This window comes from Sciurus vulgaris (assembly GCF_902686455.1).
Source record: "Sciurus vulgaris genome assembly, chromosome: 10".
Classification (NCBI taxonomy): Eukaryota; Metazoa; Chordata; class Mammalia; order Rodentia; family Sciuridae; genus Sciurus; species Sciurus vulgaris.
Window position 1 is genome coordinate 26,636,765 of NC_136470.1, and position 12,016 is coordinate 26,648,780.

The window sequence follows — 12,016 nt, forward strand, 5'->3', positions numbered from 1 at the left end:
TGCTATTCAAAGCAACTTACTTGCACCATCAATAAACAGTCATTCCATCAGTTTCTTGGGAGTAGCAATTTCTATAGAACATGGGAGAGAGTTTTATGATTAATCTTAAATTTTAGAGAGTTTTAGTATTAATCTTAAATTTTCTTGTAAAATGCAAATACCCAAGGAGCATACATGCTAATTTTGTGAGCATACTTTAGTATTAATCTTAAATTTTAGAGAGTTTTATGATTAATCTTAAACTTTAGAGAGTTTTAGTATTAATCTTAAATTTTCTTGTAAAATGCAAATACCCAAGGAGCATATATGCTATATTAAGTCCCATTGGTGGGAGGATGGCTTAATTTTGCAAAGGGTGAGCCTTAGAATTAGTAAAAGAATGGTTTATAATTTAGTTTTCCTTTATGCAGATTTTATTAGTTCTAATTTTCTGCCTATATTGGTTGCCTATATTGGAAAAGAAATGAAATATATGTAACCCACGTATAAAGTTACTTAACTAAATTAGATACTAGGTGCTCTGAAACATGTTTATGGTTACTAACTTAATCTCTACAGTGCAAGTTATCAATAAACCTTTTATCAGGCAAAGACAGATAATTTTCTGAGCATACTTTTTAAGTAGGTCAAGTTCACTATTAGTCGAGTCAAGGAAGCCATTTTCAAGGAGAAGCAGCATCCACAGAGAAGCTTCTACTTTGATCTTTGGCTGGTCTCAAGGTGAGGTAATGTGTTTATTTAAGATATGTTCTTTGATACAACTGCAGTGAATAGTCTTTAGTTCTGGTAATGGGTATTCATATTTGACATTGACACATTACTCATTAAATATTTTTACATTCTTCCTCTCTCATGTCTATTGCTTCATGTTCTTGAAAGTGTTGCTTGTCTACTTCATTAGCATTTTAATTATTAGAGCCAAAGAAAACATTTTGCTGCAGGATACTTATTAATATGTGTTGTTTTCTTTAATATCTTTTTTGTTTTTAAATAGTTAATGTACAAATAAAAAATAAATTGCTTTAGAAAAACAAACTCCACAACTTCATAGCAAATTGAAGAGTTGGACTGAGATATAATGAACTTGGACAACACCAAAACCATAAGTCAAAATAGAATCTGTATTCATTTTTAGCTGTGAATATTACTTTTATATTTATTTTTTTAAAGTTGAGGTCATGTGATAGATGTAAAAGAAGGAAAATGTCAGCTTTAATGAGTTATTCATATTTTATACTTTTCTGAAGTGAGTTTGAAAATTGTTGAATGCATAGTTTTTTACTGTTATCTCAGAGGACAAAATTACTAGTTCTTCCCTAAGATACCCAAATATTCTGAAAGAACATACAGCATGCCAGTGTGTTTCTTCTGTCTGGTCTTTGTTAGGGATGTTTAATGTCCCTGAGAAGCCTTAAAGATTCTCATCAGTTCTCTATTTTATGTTGTACTCAAGCAGTCCTTTGTTGTGACTGTCCTCCAGTTAAAGAAAAGAAGATGGGGTTTCTTATTTTAATTGGTCAATGGGGAAATCCCTGCCGTGTGACAAATCTCTTTCTCATTGCTGAACAGAGTTTTTGCTTTTCTGTGTTTCTATCCTCACGTCTGGAGCGTGACATGTTTTAGAGCATAAGAAAGAGATTCTAACAGTCAACTGAGCAGAGTATTGATCTAACTTGTATTAATTTTTCTAGATATCACCTTGGAAACTGGAAAACCACAGACTCAGACTTTTAAGCATGGATCGGAAACACTGTATATACATAAAATATTTCTACCTTCCAAAATCTCTACCTAAAATAATTACAAAAATAAAAAAAAGGGGGGAGGGGAAGGAGAGCACTGAATTTATAGAACAGAAAGCTCTAGAAGCCTGCTACCTGAGGTGAAATTATATCATGGGTTGCCAAAGTGATAATTCACCAACCTCAGTTATCAAGTAGAAACCAAGATTTGATTTTATATGCAATAGAGGGGTTGGTTCCTTTTAAATGAATGCATTTCAGAATTTAAATCAGTAAGTCAAAGAGCTACTACCCATATAAAATTAGAATATATAATAGTTGTGTTATTAGCTATCTGCTCCTCTTATCTTACTTTCTTAGGCAGAAAATTTTCCATTGTTGTTTAATTGTCAACTACGTTATATAAAACAAGGTGGTTTTTCACTTTCAGTAAAACTTGAACATGAATATCTACTATTTCTGATATTTTAATATAGAGTTCAATATTTTTGTAGCTAATTTAAAAAATTTTTACATTTTGCTAACAATTTTGATAACTGACTGAAAACTTAAACTTATATTCTAACACAAGAATATAAACCAAACTTTAAACTTCTAGGTTTGATATACCTTTATGCATGACTATAGCATTCAAAGTCAATTTAATATAAATATCACTTATTGTTATTTGCTTTTTCAGTAGAAAATTAGTTCTCTTAGTTTCCAGCATATTTTTAGTAGCTATAGATATATTTAAGATTTCAATTTTTATTTATTTCCTTTCTATATGGTAAAATTCTCTTTTACTTTGTCAAGTATTGTTTCTGGAGAAAATATATTCCTTAACTTTCCCTGGGAAGATAAGAATTATAACATTATCATAAATGCACTTGCAACTGGAATACAGAAAGTCACACAGGCAAATGTACAAGAAAAGAGGCTTGCTCCCCCCCTCCCCCCAACCCAAACTATAAAGGATTCCTGTCAGATAGTAAAAGCCCAAAGTTAGAATTTATTGGACTGGGGATGGAGGGCACTCTGTGGTTATGTTGGGATTTTCACAATTTTTCTATTTAAAAGTTTACCGCAGTTTTTATGTGGCATTTATAAAGGAAAATATCATCTTCACTCTATGAAGTCATGAATACTATTTTATAGAGTGTGTTGGGGGAATTACGTTTTGAATTTTGAATTAATGCAGAAAAACTAAGAACACCAACATAAAACAGTGTTATGTTTTTGCAGACTTATTTAGCCAAAATATGGCATTTATCTGAGGTAATATTTACACAGCACAAGCAGTCAGAAGAAAATTTCTTTTCCGTAGGATCTTCATAACATAGTGTCCTAAGAGACAGCTACTAAACTACATACAAACACTGTTTACTTTTAACTTTCTTTCTCATTAATCCACTCCTTAACACTGCTTAGCATTCTAGAGAAGCCTAGAAAATATTTGCTTTACTCTCATTTTCATTTGAATTATTATAAACAGCCCTTTTATAGAATTGAATATATGTATTCTTTAACTCTTTTCCATGTTTAATCCTGATCATAACTTTCTTTCAGGGAAGGAGATGTTACATAAGGTTTCTAAATAACTAATGCTACGTATTAGTTAAAAATGGAAGAAAATGGCCAGCAGATGTTTGCTATGAATGTCCTTAGAATTCCTAATTTAATGAAAGACTTTAAATAACTGAAATACATATAAAAATCTAAGGACTTAAATGTAGTAAGATCATATGCTGTATGTACCACTAAATTTATGTGTCATCTTGTTTGCAAACTTGGAAGTTCAGAAACTGTCTAAGGAGATGTGTGAAATTATATTTGCTAGAATGATTAGAGATTTTACAAATGACAATGACACAGGTTAATAGAAATTGGCAAATGCAGTGTACTCGAACAGTGCTAATAATAATACATGTGTTTTCTAAATCAATTTCTTTTTATGCATGGTAGTGCAAATAGGTAGCTGTGCAAATTCAGGCATGTGTATTACCAACACTTTCATTGTAATGCTCAAAAAGTTCTGCATTACACAATGAAAACTAAGTTCTATGTTGGGGCAATATTTTTGTTTTATGCAAAGTCCTCAAAATATGCACCAAATTATGTCATTGCAGATAGGAAACAGCCACTAAAAATGGGGTCATTGTTTTAAAGATGATGATGAGAGGTCACCTACTAGCCAATGTGGACTTACTGAAATTGTTTGTTCAAACCTGCAAGTTTTTTCTCTCTTCAAAATAAGATTTTGCATCTATAGGTTAAGATACTGATTTTATATCAGCAGATTGAGTTTGATTCAGTAGAAATATCATACTGTCTACTTAATTTAGATTTTTGAAAGTTCATGAAATAAAAATGATAACATTGTCTTTAAGCACTTTTCAAAGAATCTTAGAAGAAGAAAATATTCAGATACTAAGTACGTTATCAATTAAAATTCAGCAATGCAGTCTAATTTGGACCAGTCTACATTTCTTTTTTTCTTTTTCTTTTGCAACGATGGGGATTGAACCTAGGGCTTCGTGCATCCTAGCCAAATGCTATAACATTGAACTACATCCCCAGCCCCTGGACTTGTCTAAATTCATGAGTAGTCTTCTGGCTTTAAAAGAAGTTTTATTATTTTTATGTGCACAGTTAGGCAAACTAAGTAAACCAAATGTTGTCTTTTTAAAGTTACTTTAACTACTAGTTAAGGATCATTTGCAATTAGTTGAGTGTACAAACATAACAACACTTGTTCTTGCTTATATAGCAATTACTTGTGTGTAATGGAGAGACTTGCAAATTTGTAAAAAGAAAAAAGCTTTTCTTCTAAAAGAAAAAGAATTTTCTTTGGAATTAATGTACTTAAGAGACTTCCTTGTCTATAAATAGTGCAATGTGATTTCACCTAATCTTTGACTAAATCAAAATGAATTCTATGCAAATCAAGTTTGAAATAATAAACTGCAGAAGAGCTACTGCATTGCCAAATATAAGCAGTTTATGTATTACTTGTACAATATGTTCTTTCAAGAAAATTTTATTTCTTTATGGTTCTGTTTCTGTGATTCCTGTATCTTATGCAACAGGAGGTTCATCTACAAAAATTTCCCTATTGACACTGAAGATACATTAGAAATAATTTTTTTAAAAGGGATTCTTCACCTTATGGAAGTATTCATGCCAGAATTGCTTTGAATAATAATGTACACTTGATGTCATTTAAACACAGACAGCTTACACATTTTTAAGATTAAAAGTTATTTCCAAGATCATTTAAAACAGTGCTCTTCAAACTTTAATGCATATACAGATCCCTGAGGGACATTGTTAAAATGCAGGAATAATTCACAAGCTCTGGAAGGGGGCCTAAGATTCTGCATTTCTAACCAGCTCCCAGGAGCTGCTGACCTTGGGACCATACTTTGAATTATGGAACTTTATAAATGCAGTGATTCTTAGGGTGATCTGATCATTATAAAGTTCTTTATTTCAGCAAGATACACTGCCTGTCTGTAACAGCAGATTTCTTTTTCTACATTAATAATTCCTGAAAGGTTCAGAAGAAGGAAACCAGCTATATTAATATCTGGATTTAAACTGACTTAGTTTTCATAGACACAGACTACTTCTTTCTGTCTTTTAGGATGAATTTATCCTGATTTGTGAACCTGGTTAAGACACTGACAATCTTGGTTTCAGTTTTCTCCTCTGTGGGATGCAGTTGGGAATACAAGGCTGAGCCTCTGGTGGACATACCAATATATTTGTTGTATAAATAAAAGAATCACTTCCAGCTTTTGATTTTGTGATTTTATAAATCAAGGCAGGTGCTTTCTTTGAAAAATGGAGCATAAGTTTTTGATATTATTAATAAAATGTGATTCCTTTTCGGACTTGTAGATAGCAAGTGGAGAGAAAAAATTTGGGTGGGAATACATTAAAATTACAGTTTCACGTGATGAGTACTTTTCAGGTTGTTGATCCCCAAAGTCCTAAGAAGGGCCACAGTGTTGATTTTGTCCTAACTGATTATCTCAGACAAAAACACATTTTCATGTGTGGTCTACTTGGGACTGGTTATTTAAAGCAGAAAGATAGTCTCCATGCCCTTTATTTCATTTATTATTTCCTGATTAAATTTACAAAGTACAAAGGAAGTATATTAACCCTTTAGGTATCATATTTCTCTCCACGTATTTATTTTTCTCTTTGGACTTCTTGTTTTTCAGAGTCTAAATATTTTCAAGCTTTATATAAAACTTACTATTTGCTCTTAGTTGTAGACTATATCAGCTAAACCAGATAATGGTGAACATATTAAAAAAAAAAAAAAAAACAGCACGAGAATTTCAAATTGCAATATCCCTGACACAGGATCATGCTAACCATAAACTAAAAAATAAAGTCCTTTTAATAAATTGGCAAACTCTATGACTTTTATGTTTTTATACCTTCAAGTTATATTTCTGAGAAATTTCTGAGTTTTCTGACTCAAGAGCTTCTGAGGTCAAGTTTTGAGGTTGACTTTTTTTGCATGGTGACATTTTCAGGGTAAACAGTGGAGGGAGCAGAAGTGTTGGGAGGGCCAAACAATCGGCACTGGGAGCCTGCTCCATCTCCTGTTTCTAACTTAGTGAAGCCGAGCCCTGAATTATGAATATACCATCACTGGTAGATTTAGCCAGGCAAGGAGAGGACAGTATTTAAGGAGCATCTCCTGGGGTTTCACAAATAGAATTTGATTTAAGGGGAATCATTTTGGAAGAAAATTTGGCTCAAGGTGGAAAATCAGGTAGTTGGAACTCATAAGAACAAACTTACTGGTAAACGGCCTTCATCTTTGGAGCCTTCCAAAGAGCATTCCCCATTTTTTGGCTCCCTTGAATTCTCTCCCAGACCCCAGGTATTTAACTGGTTGCTAAATATTTTTAATATCATCTTTGACTTACCTTATATCTATCTTCATAGTCCAGAGAAAAGGAAACACTATTTGAGGAAGAAGATGGTCAAGCTTTTTCAGAGCTTGTGTAGGGGCAAATGTAAGTTAACCAGCTATGAATCTCTACTACTATTAGTGAAAGTTTTTCTAGAAATGGCTAGAAACAGTTGGCAAGGAATTGCCTTTCCAACATCAAACCGAAGATCCTGAAATACAAAGGAAAGACTATAAATGGCTACTCACTCACCTTCCAAACCTTTGTTGCCCTCTTGAGAATGTGGTTCTGGGACTGGAATAATAGAATCATGCTATGACTTTAAAAAATTCACAGAATAATCTCAAACTGTGTACTCCTAATGTCAGTTTTAGGGTAAATTAAATTAGAAGTTTCTATATGATTTTATTTTAAGGGATGCTTTTTCCTAAATGTATCTGCAATTAAATACTGTGATCTTTAGAAACCCATTTCCTGGATTGTTATTTTCTTTTTCAGTTGATTTGACTTTTCAGTGCAAATGCTCCTCTGTCCTTAGCAGCCATGGCCTGTGAACCTGGCCATCAACTCTTTCTCAAGCTGTTATGGGGCACTGAGTGACAAAAGCTAAAGAACAGGGAAGACTGGTAACAGAGGTGGAATTGAGAGAAGGAGCTTTCCTTTCCTGAGACTGCCCACATCTTGGAAATGGCATTAAGAAAAGGATGTGTGGTTAAGAGGACTAAGGAGTCACCACCGCTGCGGATCCCCCACATCCCTGTCTAGTAAAGGAAAACTCAACACAGACCAGCTCAGAGACTCACTTTCATGTGATGGTCCTTTCTTAAACTCGAAAAGAGAATTAAAATATAATTATCAGTTTGAAAATTAAGTAAGGCTGATAGGTCTTGTTAGGAGAAATAAGAGATGAACTTGACTGTCTCAGATTAACCATACAGAATGTTTTCAGGCACGATTTCCAAAATCTCGGTGGCCTTTGACAGGAGTTGATCGCACTGTTCTTAATGAGACTTTTTTCCTTTTTGGAATTCTGTGACATTATCTTGGCTTTTTGGCTCTCTCTGGCCACTAATTTTGCACGTCTTCCCTTTGCTGCCTTTTCTTGGTGTGTCTTTTCCTCCTCCCATGATACCCCACACATCCATCCTCACACTGCCACCTCACCTCATGCACAAGAGGCTTTCATCCACTTCTCACCATTCAGGACTGGTGCTTTTATTGCTTCATGCATATGACTCCCAGTTCTACAGCTCAGCTTTGTAACTCCACCAAAGCTCTGTCTTCCAACTGCCTGCTAGACATCATTATTTGCATGTTCCACAGTTTCTTTTAACTAAAAACTTCCTGAAACAGATTTATCACCTTCCTCCACAAAACAACTTATTATTCCTAAATATCCAATTCCTGCCAATATAACACTTTTCTCCTGTTTGACTCAGCCTAAAAAATATGGAGTTTGTTGAGTTCTTCAATCTCTGTCTAATGAGGTATCTCCTTCTTCTGTCCCATTGTTTTAATTCTGCCTATCACTTCCTCAGTTCACAGCTCTATAACTCCTCCACTTTAGTTCAAGGGCTGTTAGAGTTTCTGCTTATGCACTTCAGTTAACCATATTAGGGTATTAAAGAATCTATAAAGCAAAAAAATTGTGCCTTTCTCCCTTTTTAAGCCAGGGTAACAAGTATTGCTTCTTAAGTTTTAGCAGAGTACTAAATATATATTTGGTTAAATTAATTATTTTACTGTTAAAAAACTCCATATTATAGGGGCAATAAAAATAATAAAACATAAAAATAATGCCCACACTTGGTCATTAGAAAAAAGCATCAAATAAAAGAATATTACTTTACTGATTGATATGAATGAGTTTTGGCTAGCCAACATAAGTTCAAATACACAGTGGAATTTCTTTAAATTATTGGCCTTACAGTGAGACAAATCCTGTTTCACAAGATTGACTTTAATAATTTAAATGTTTCTTTGGATTTTAGACTTGAAAGCTAAGTGTATGTGGGTGGAAAAGGATGATTCTGACTGGAGTTGATAGGATTAAGAAACAACCCAGCTGAGTAAGCTTTGTGGCTGCAATTCACTTAAAAATGCAAAGGATAGAGCAGTTGTATAACTAATACTAGAGACAGAGGACCAATTTTAAATATGGGAGAGGGATTTAGACTACTAAATACCACCTTGCTTATGCATTCAGAAATAATTTCACTGTCTTTGAAACATGATTGAAAATGGCATTCACTTAAAGCATCCAATGAAACTACTGTGATGACCAAGTATTTTATTCTTCATCTAAATGAAAATCACATGATAACACCAGGATTGGCAAAAATGGATGAAAAGGCCTTCGGGTATTATAATTGCCAAGATGTGGGCTTCTTATTATTCCTGGTCAGCTTTTGCATCTGGCAGTAGCTTATTGTGAGCCTCTGCCTTCTTTAGTATGAATCATCTTAAGTCAGAGAGTTCCAGCATCTTGGGTCCAGTGTTATCCGTTAAGATTCTGAACCAGGGTGGCAGAATATTCATAGCCTCATAGTCATCCATAGGTTGGGAATTAGGCCCAGTCCTCTTTTGTGTCATTCCCTGGTTGTTATCCCTCTCTCATCTTTATTTGACTTCCTCTCCAGCTTAGATTCATAGAGTAATTTATTGTTTTGAATTAAAATTTTTTGTCTCTGGGCTACATGGAGAGTGAAAGTGAAATCAAGCCCAGAGAAAAATAAAATACTGTTATTTTTAAAAAAAAATTACATATCTATACCAATTTAAATAACTCTCTAGAAATAGGGAAAATTGCCTTGCTTTTCTATCTTCAATCATGTTTCTCCAGCAAAACATCAACCCCGCATCTATCAAAATATCTGCTTTCTCTAAGCATGTACGAAAGAACAGCTAGAGAAAAACATGAACTCATCAGATTACTGCTTTCCCTTTATCTGTACCTTTAACATTGTCCAGTGACTAAAGTTACCCTAGAAAGTGGGACTATGGAGAGGTGACTTTTCCTATCCACTTAATACTATTGATACCTTTTGACCATGTTTACCCTGTGCATTTATTACATTTGCACTGGTAACCAAAGGATGAAACTAGCAATAAAGTAAAATATTAGAAGGAAGAGAGAGGAGTTAAAGGTGTCAGTTCATCAACAATTGCTTAGAAGTCAAATAAAATAAGAAATGGAGAATAATCGCCGAATTTAATCAGGTGAAGTTCATTGATCATTAACTGAGAAAGGTTTGGGAATGCAAGGGGGTAAACACCAACTTTTTCAAAATATTTGACTTTTTCTGAATAATATCTGAAATTTCTCCTCCATAGGAAGAATAGAAATATGGCTGTGGGATTAGAAATAGAACATGGATTTAGAAATAGAAATAGAAGTGGTTAGAATGTGGAGTCAATACGGTGTTTAGTCTTTATCATTCCTGTTTTAGGATGACAGACACATTTAAGCATAGATGTGAAGAATTAAATAAAGGAGGCAGGTTGAATGATTTGGGAAAAAGAAAGTTTGCTAACAAATTTCTTGGGAAGGGCAGAAGGAATATGATTGGGAGGCAAGAAGTGGAAGAGTGGACATCTGGAAGAAAAATAGTTCATTCATTGTTCGGGAGAATGGAAGAGAAAATGAATGTGGGTACATGAATCTACCAGCAAGCACATGGATTTGGTGAAGGTAAGTGTAGAAAATTCATGTAATGGTTTCTACCATGTAATGGGTTGTAACCTTACATTCAGAAGTTTAAGGAGAGCAGAAGTGTTTTGAAATATTCCTGCACAGAATGGAAGTTGAGAGTTGACTAGTAGTGTAGCAAGCTACTGGACAATGTTAAGGGTTCAGCTCAGGAACTTCTGAGGGTAGTGGTTTGCTGAGCTCTTGACCTTCTCTAGTAGTGCTCATGCCCATGCTTAGATTAAGTAGATATATTAGATGTAGGGCTGGTGTTTTGCCAGAGAGATGTGATCAAAGACAGAAAAGCAAGACAACTTTTCCTGTTTTTAGGCAGCCATTAAAATTGGAACAGACATGTAATTTTTGAAAAACAATTCAGAATTTTATTTTCCTCTAGCTGACCTTGATCTCACCTTCACTCTCCATATAATCCAGAGGCAGAAATATGTTACTAAAGTACATTTTTTGGATCTCCTAGTGGTTACTATCATTGTGTTTGATGGTGTGTTTGTGTCTCTATTTCTTGCTAAATTAACTTTAAAAAAATAGCAAATTTCAGGGCATGAAAGATGAGAAATTTTATCTCACTTATACTTTTTCCCCTCACCCAAGTTTTGCTTATTGTATATGAAATGTGATGTTGAATGGGAGCTTCTCCTTCAATCCAAGGCTCAGGGCCAAGGGAAGACCTTGAAGTGAAGGGAGAAGTTTTGAATTGAATCTGAATTTCAGGTTCTAATTTAGCCTAAAGTGCATCTTTTCAATTTGAAAGTTGATTATTACAAAACTGAGCCTTGTTTGCATAGGTGATATTAGGGGCCAGGCTTTATGGGCTATGACAAAACAGACTTGATTTTACCCAGAGACTCCATGTCATGTAGGAAATGCTTCTCCCATGGGAACCCCCTGCCTCTGTACCCATGAACAGTTGCCTAGCATAGTATGTTTGGTAATGCAAAATGGCAGTTCTTATACAATGTAAAATTGTTCTCTTTTTGGTTCCCAGTTTTCTTGGGCAATGTACCCTGTCAGAGAACGATTGTCTAGATGTTAGTAACCATTCTTTAACTTGTACTCAATTAGGGTCGTTATGACCCACTTTCCCTTCTGCTTATGATTTTAGATCTCATGATGTTTGTAGTTTTGAATGGTAGTAACAGCCACTTATGATTAATGTGCTGACATGCTTGTGGTATAAAAAGAATACTCTAACTCTTGGAGGGGGTTGAAGGGAAATAGACTTGCAGCCTGCCCTTTGGACCCACCAGCTGGTGAATCCAGACCAACAGCTGGTAAATAAAGGGGGTTCCTTCTTCTGCTTTAAGATCCACTCGGTGATTTATTGTGATCTTGCCACAACGAGCCTTGTTTGCATAGGTGAGTGGTGTGAGAACCAGGGATCTGTTTCAACATTAGTTATGGAAGGGAAGGGCAGTCTCACAGAGCACCATGAAAAGTAGTGAGATCATTCTTTTTAGAGAAAAAGGAGATCATTCCTGTTTGATTCTGACTGGCTCAGATTCCTTAGTTTACCAATTGTATGTCGTTTGGTTTTTCTGTTGGTAGCCTTTATAACTTTAGATTTTAAATGTCGATTTCTGATTTTTTTTTTCCATGTAGGAAGAGGAAATTAATTCTTTCCAGCACTCTTCCCATTAGCCTTCACTTTC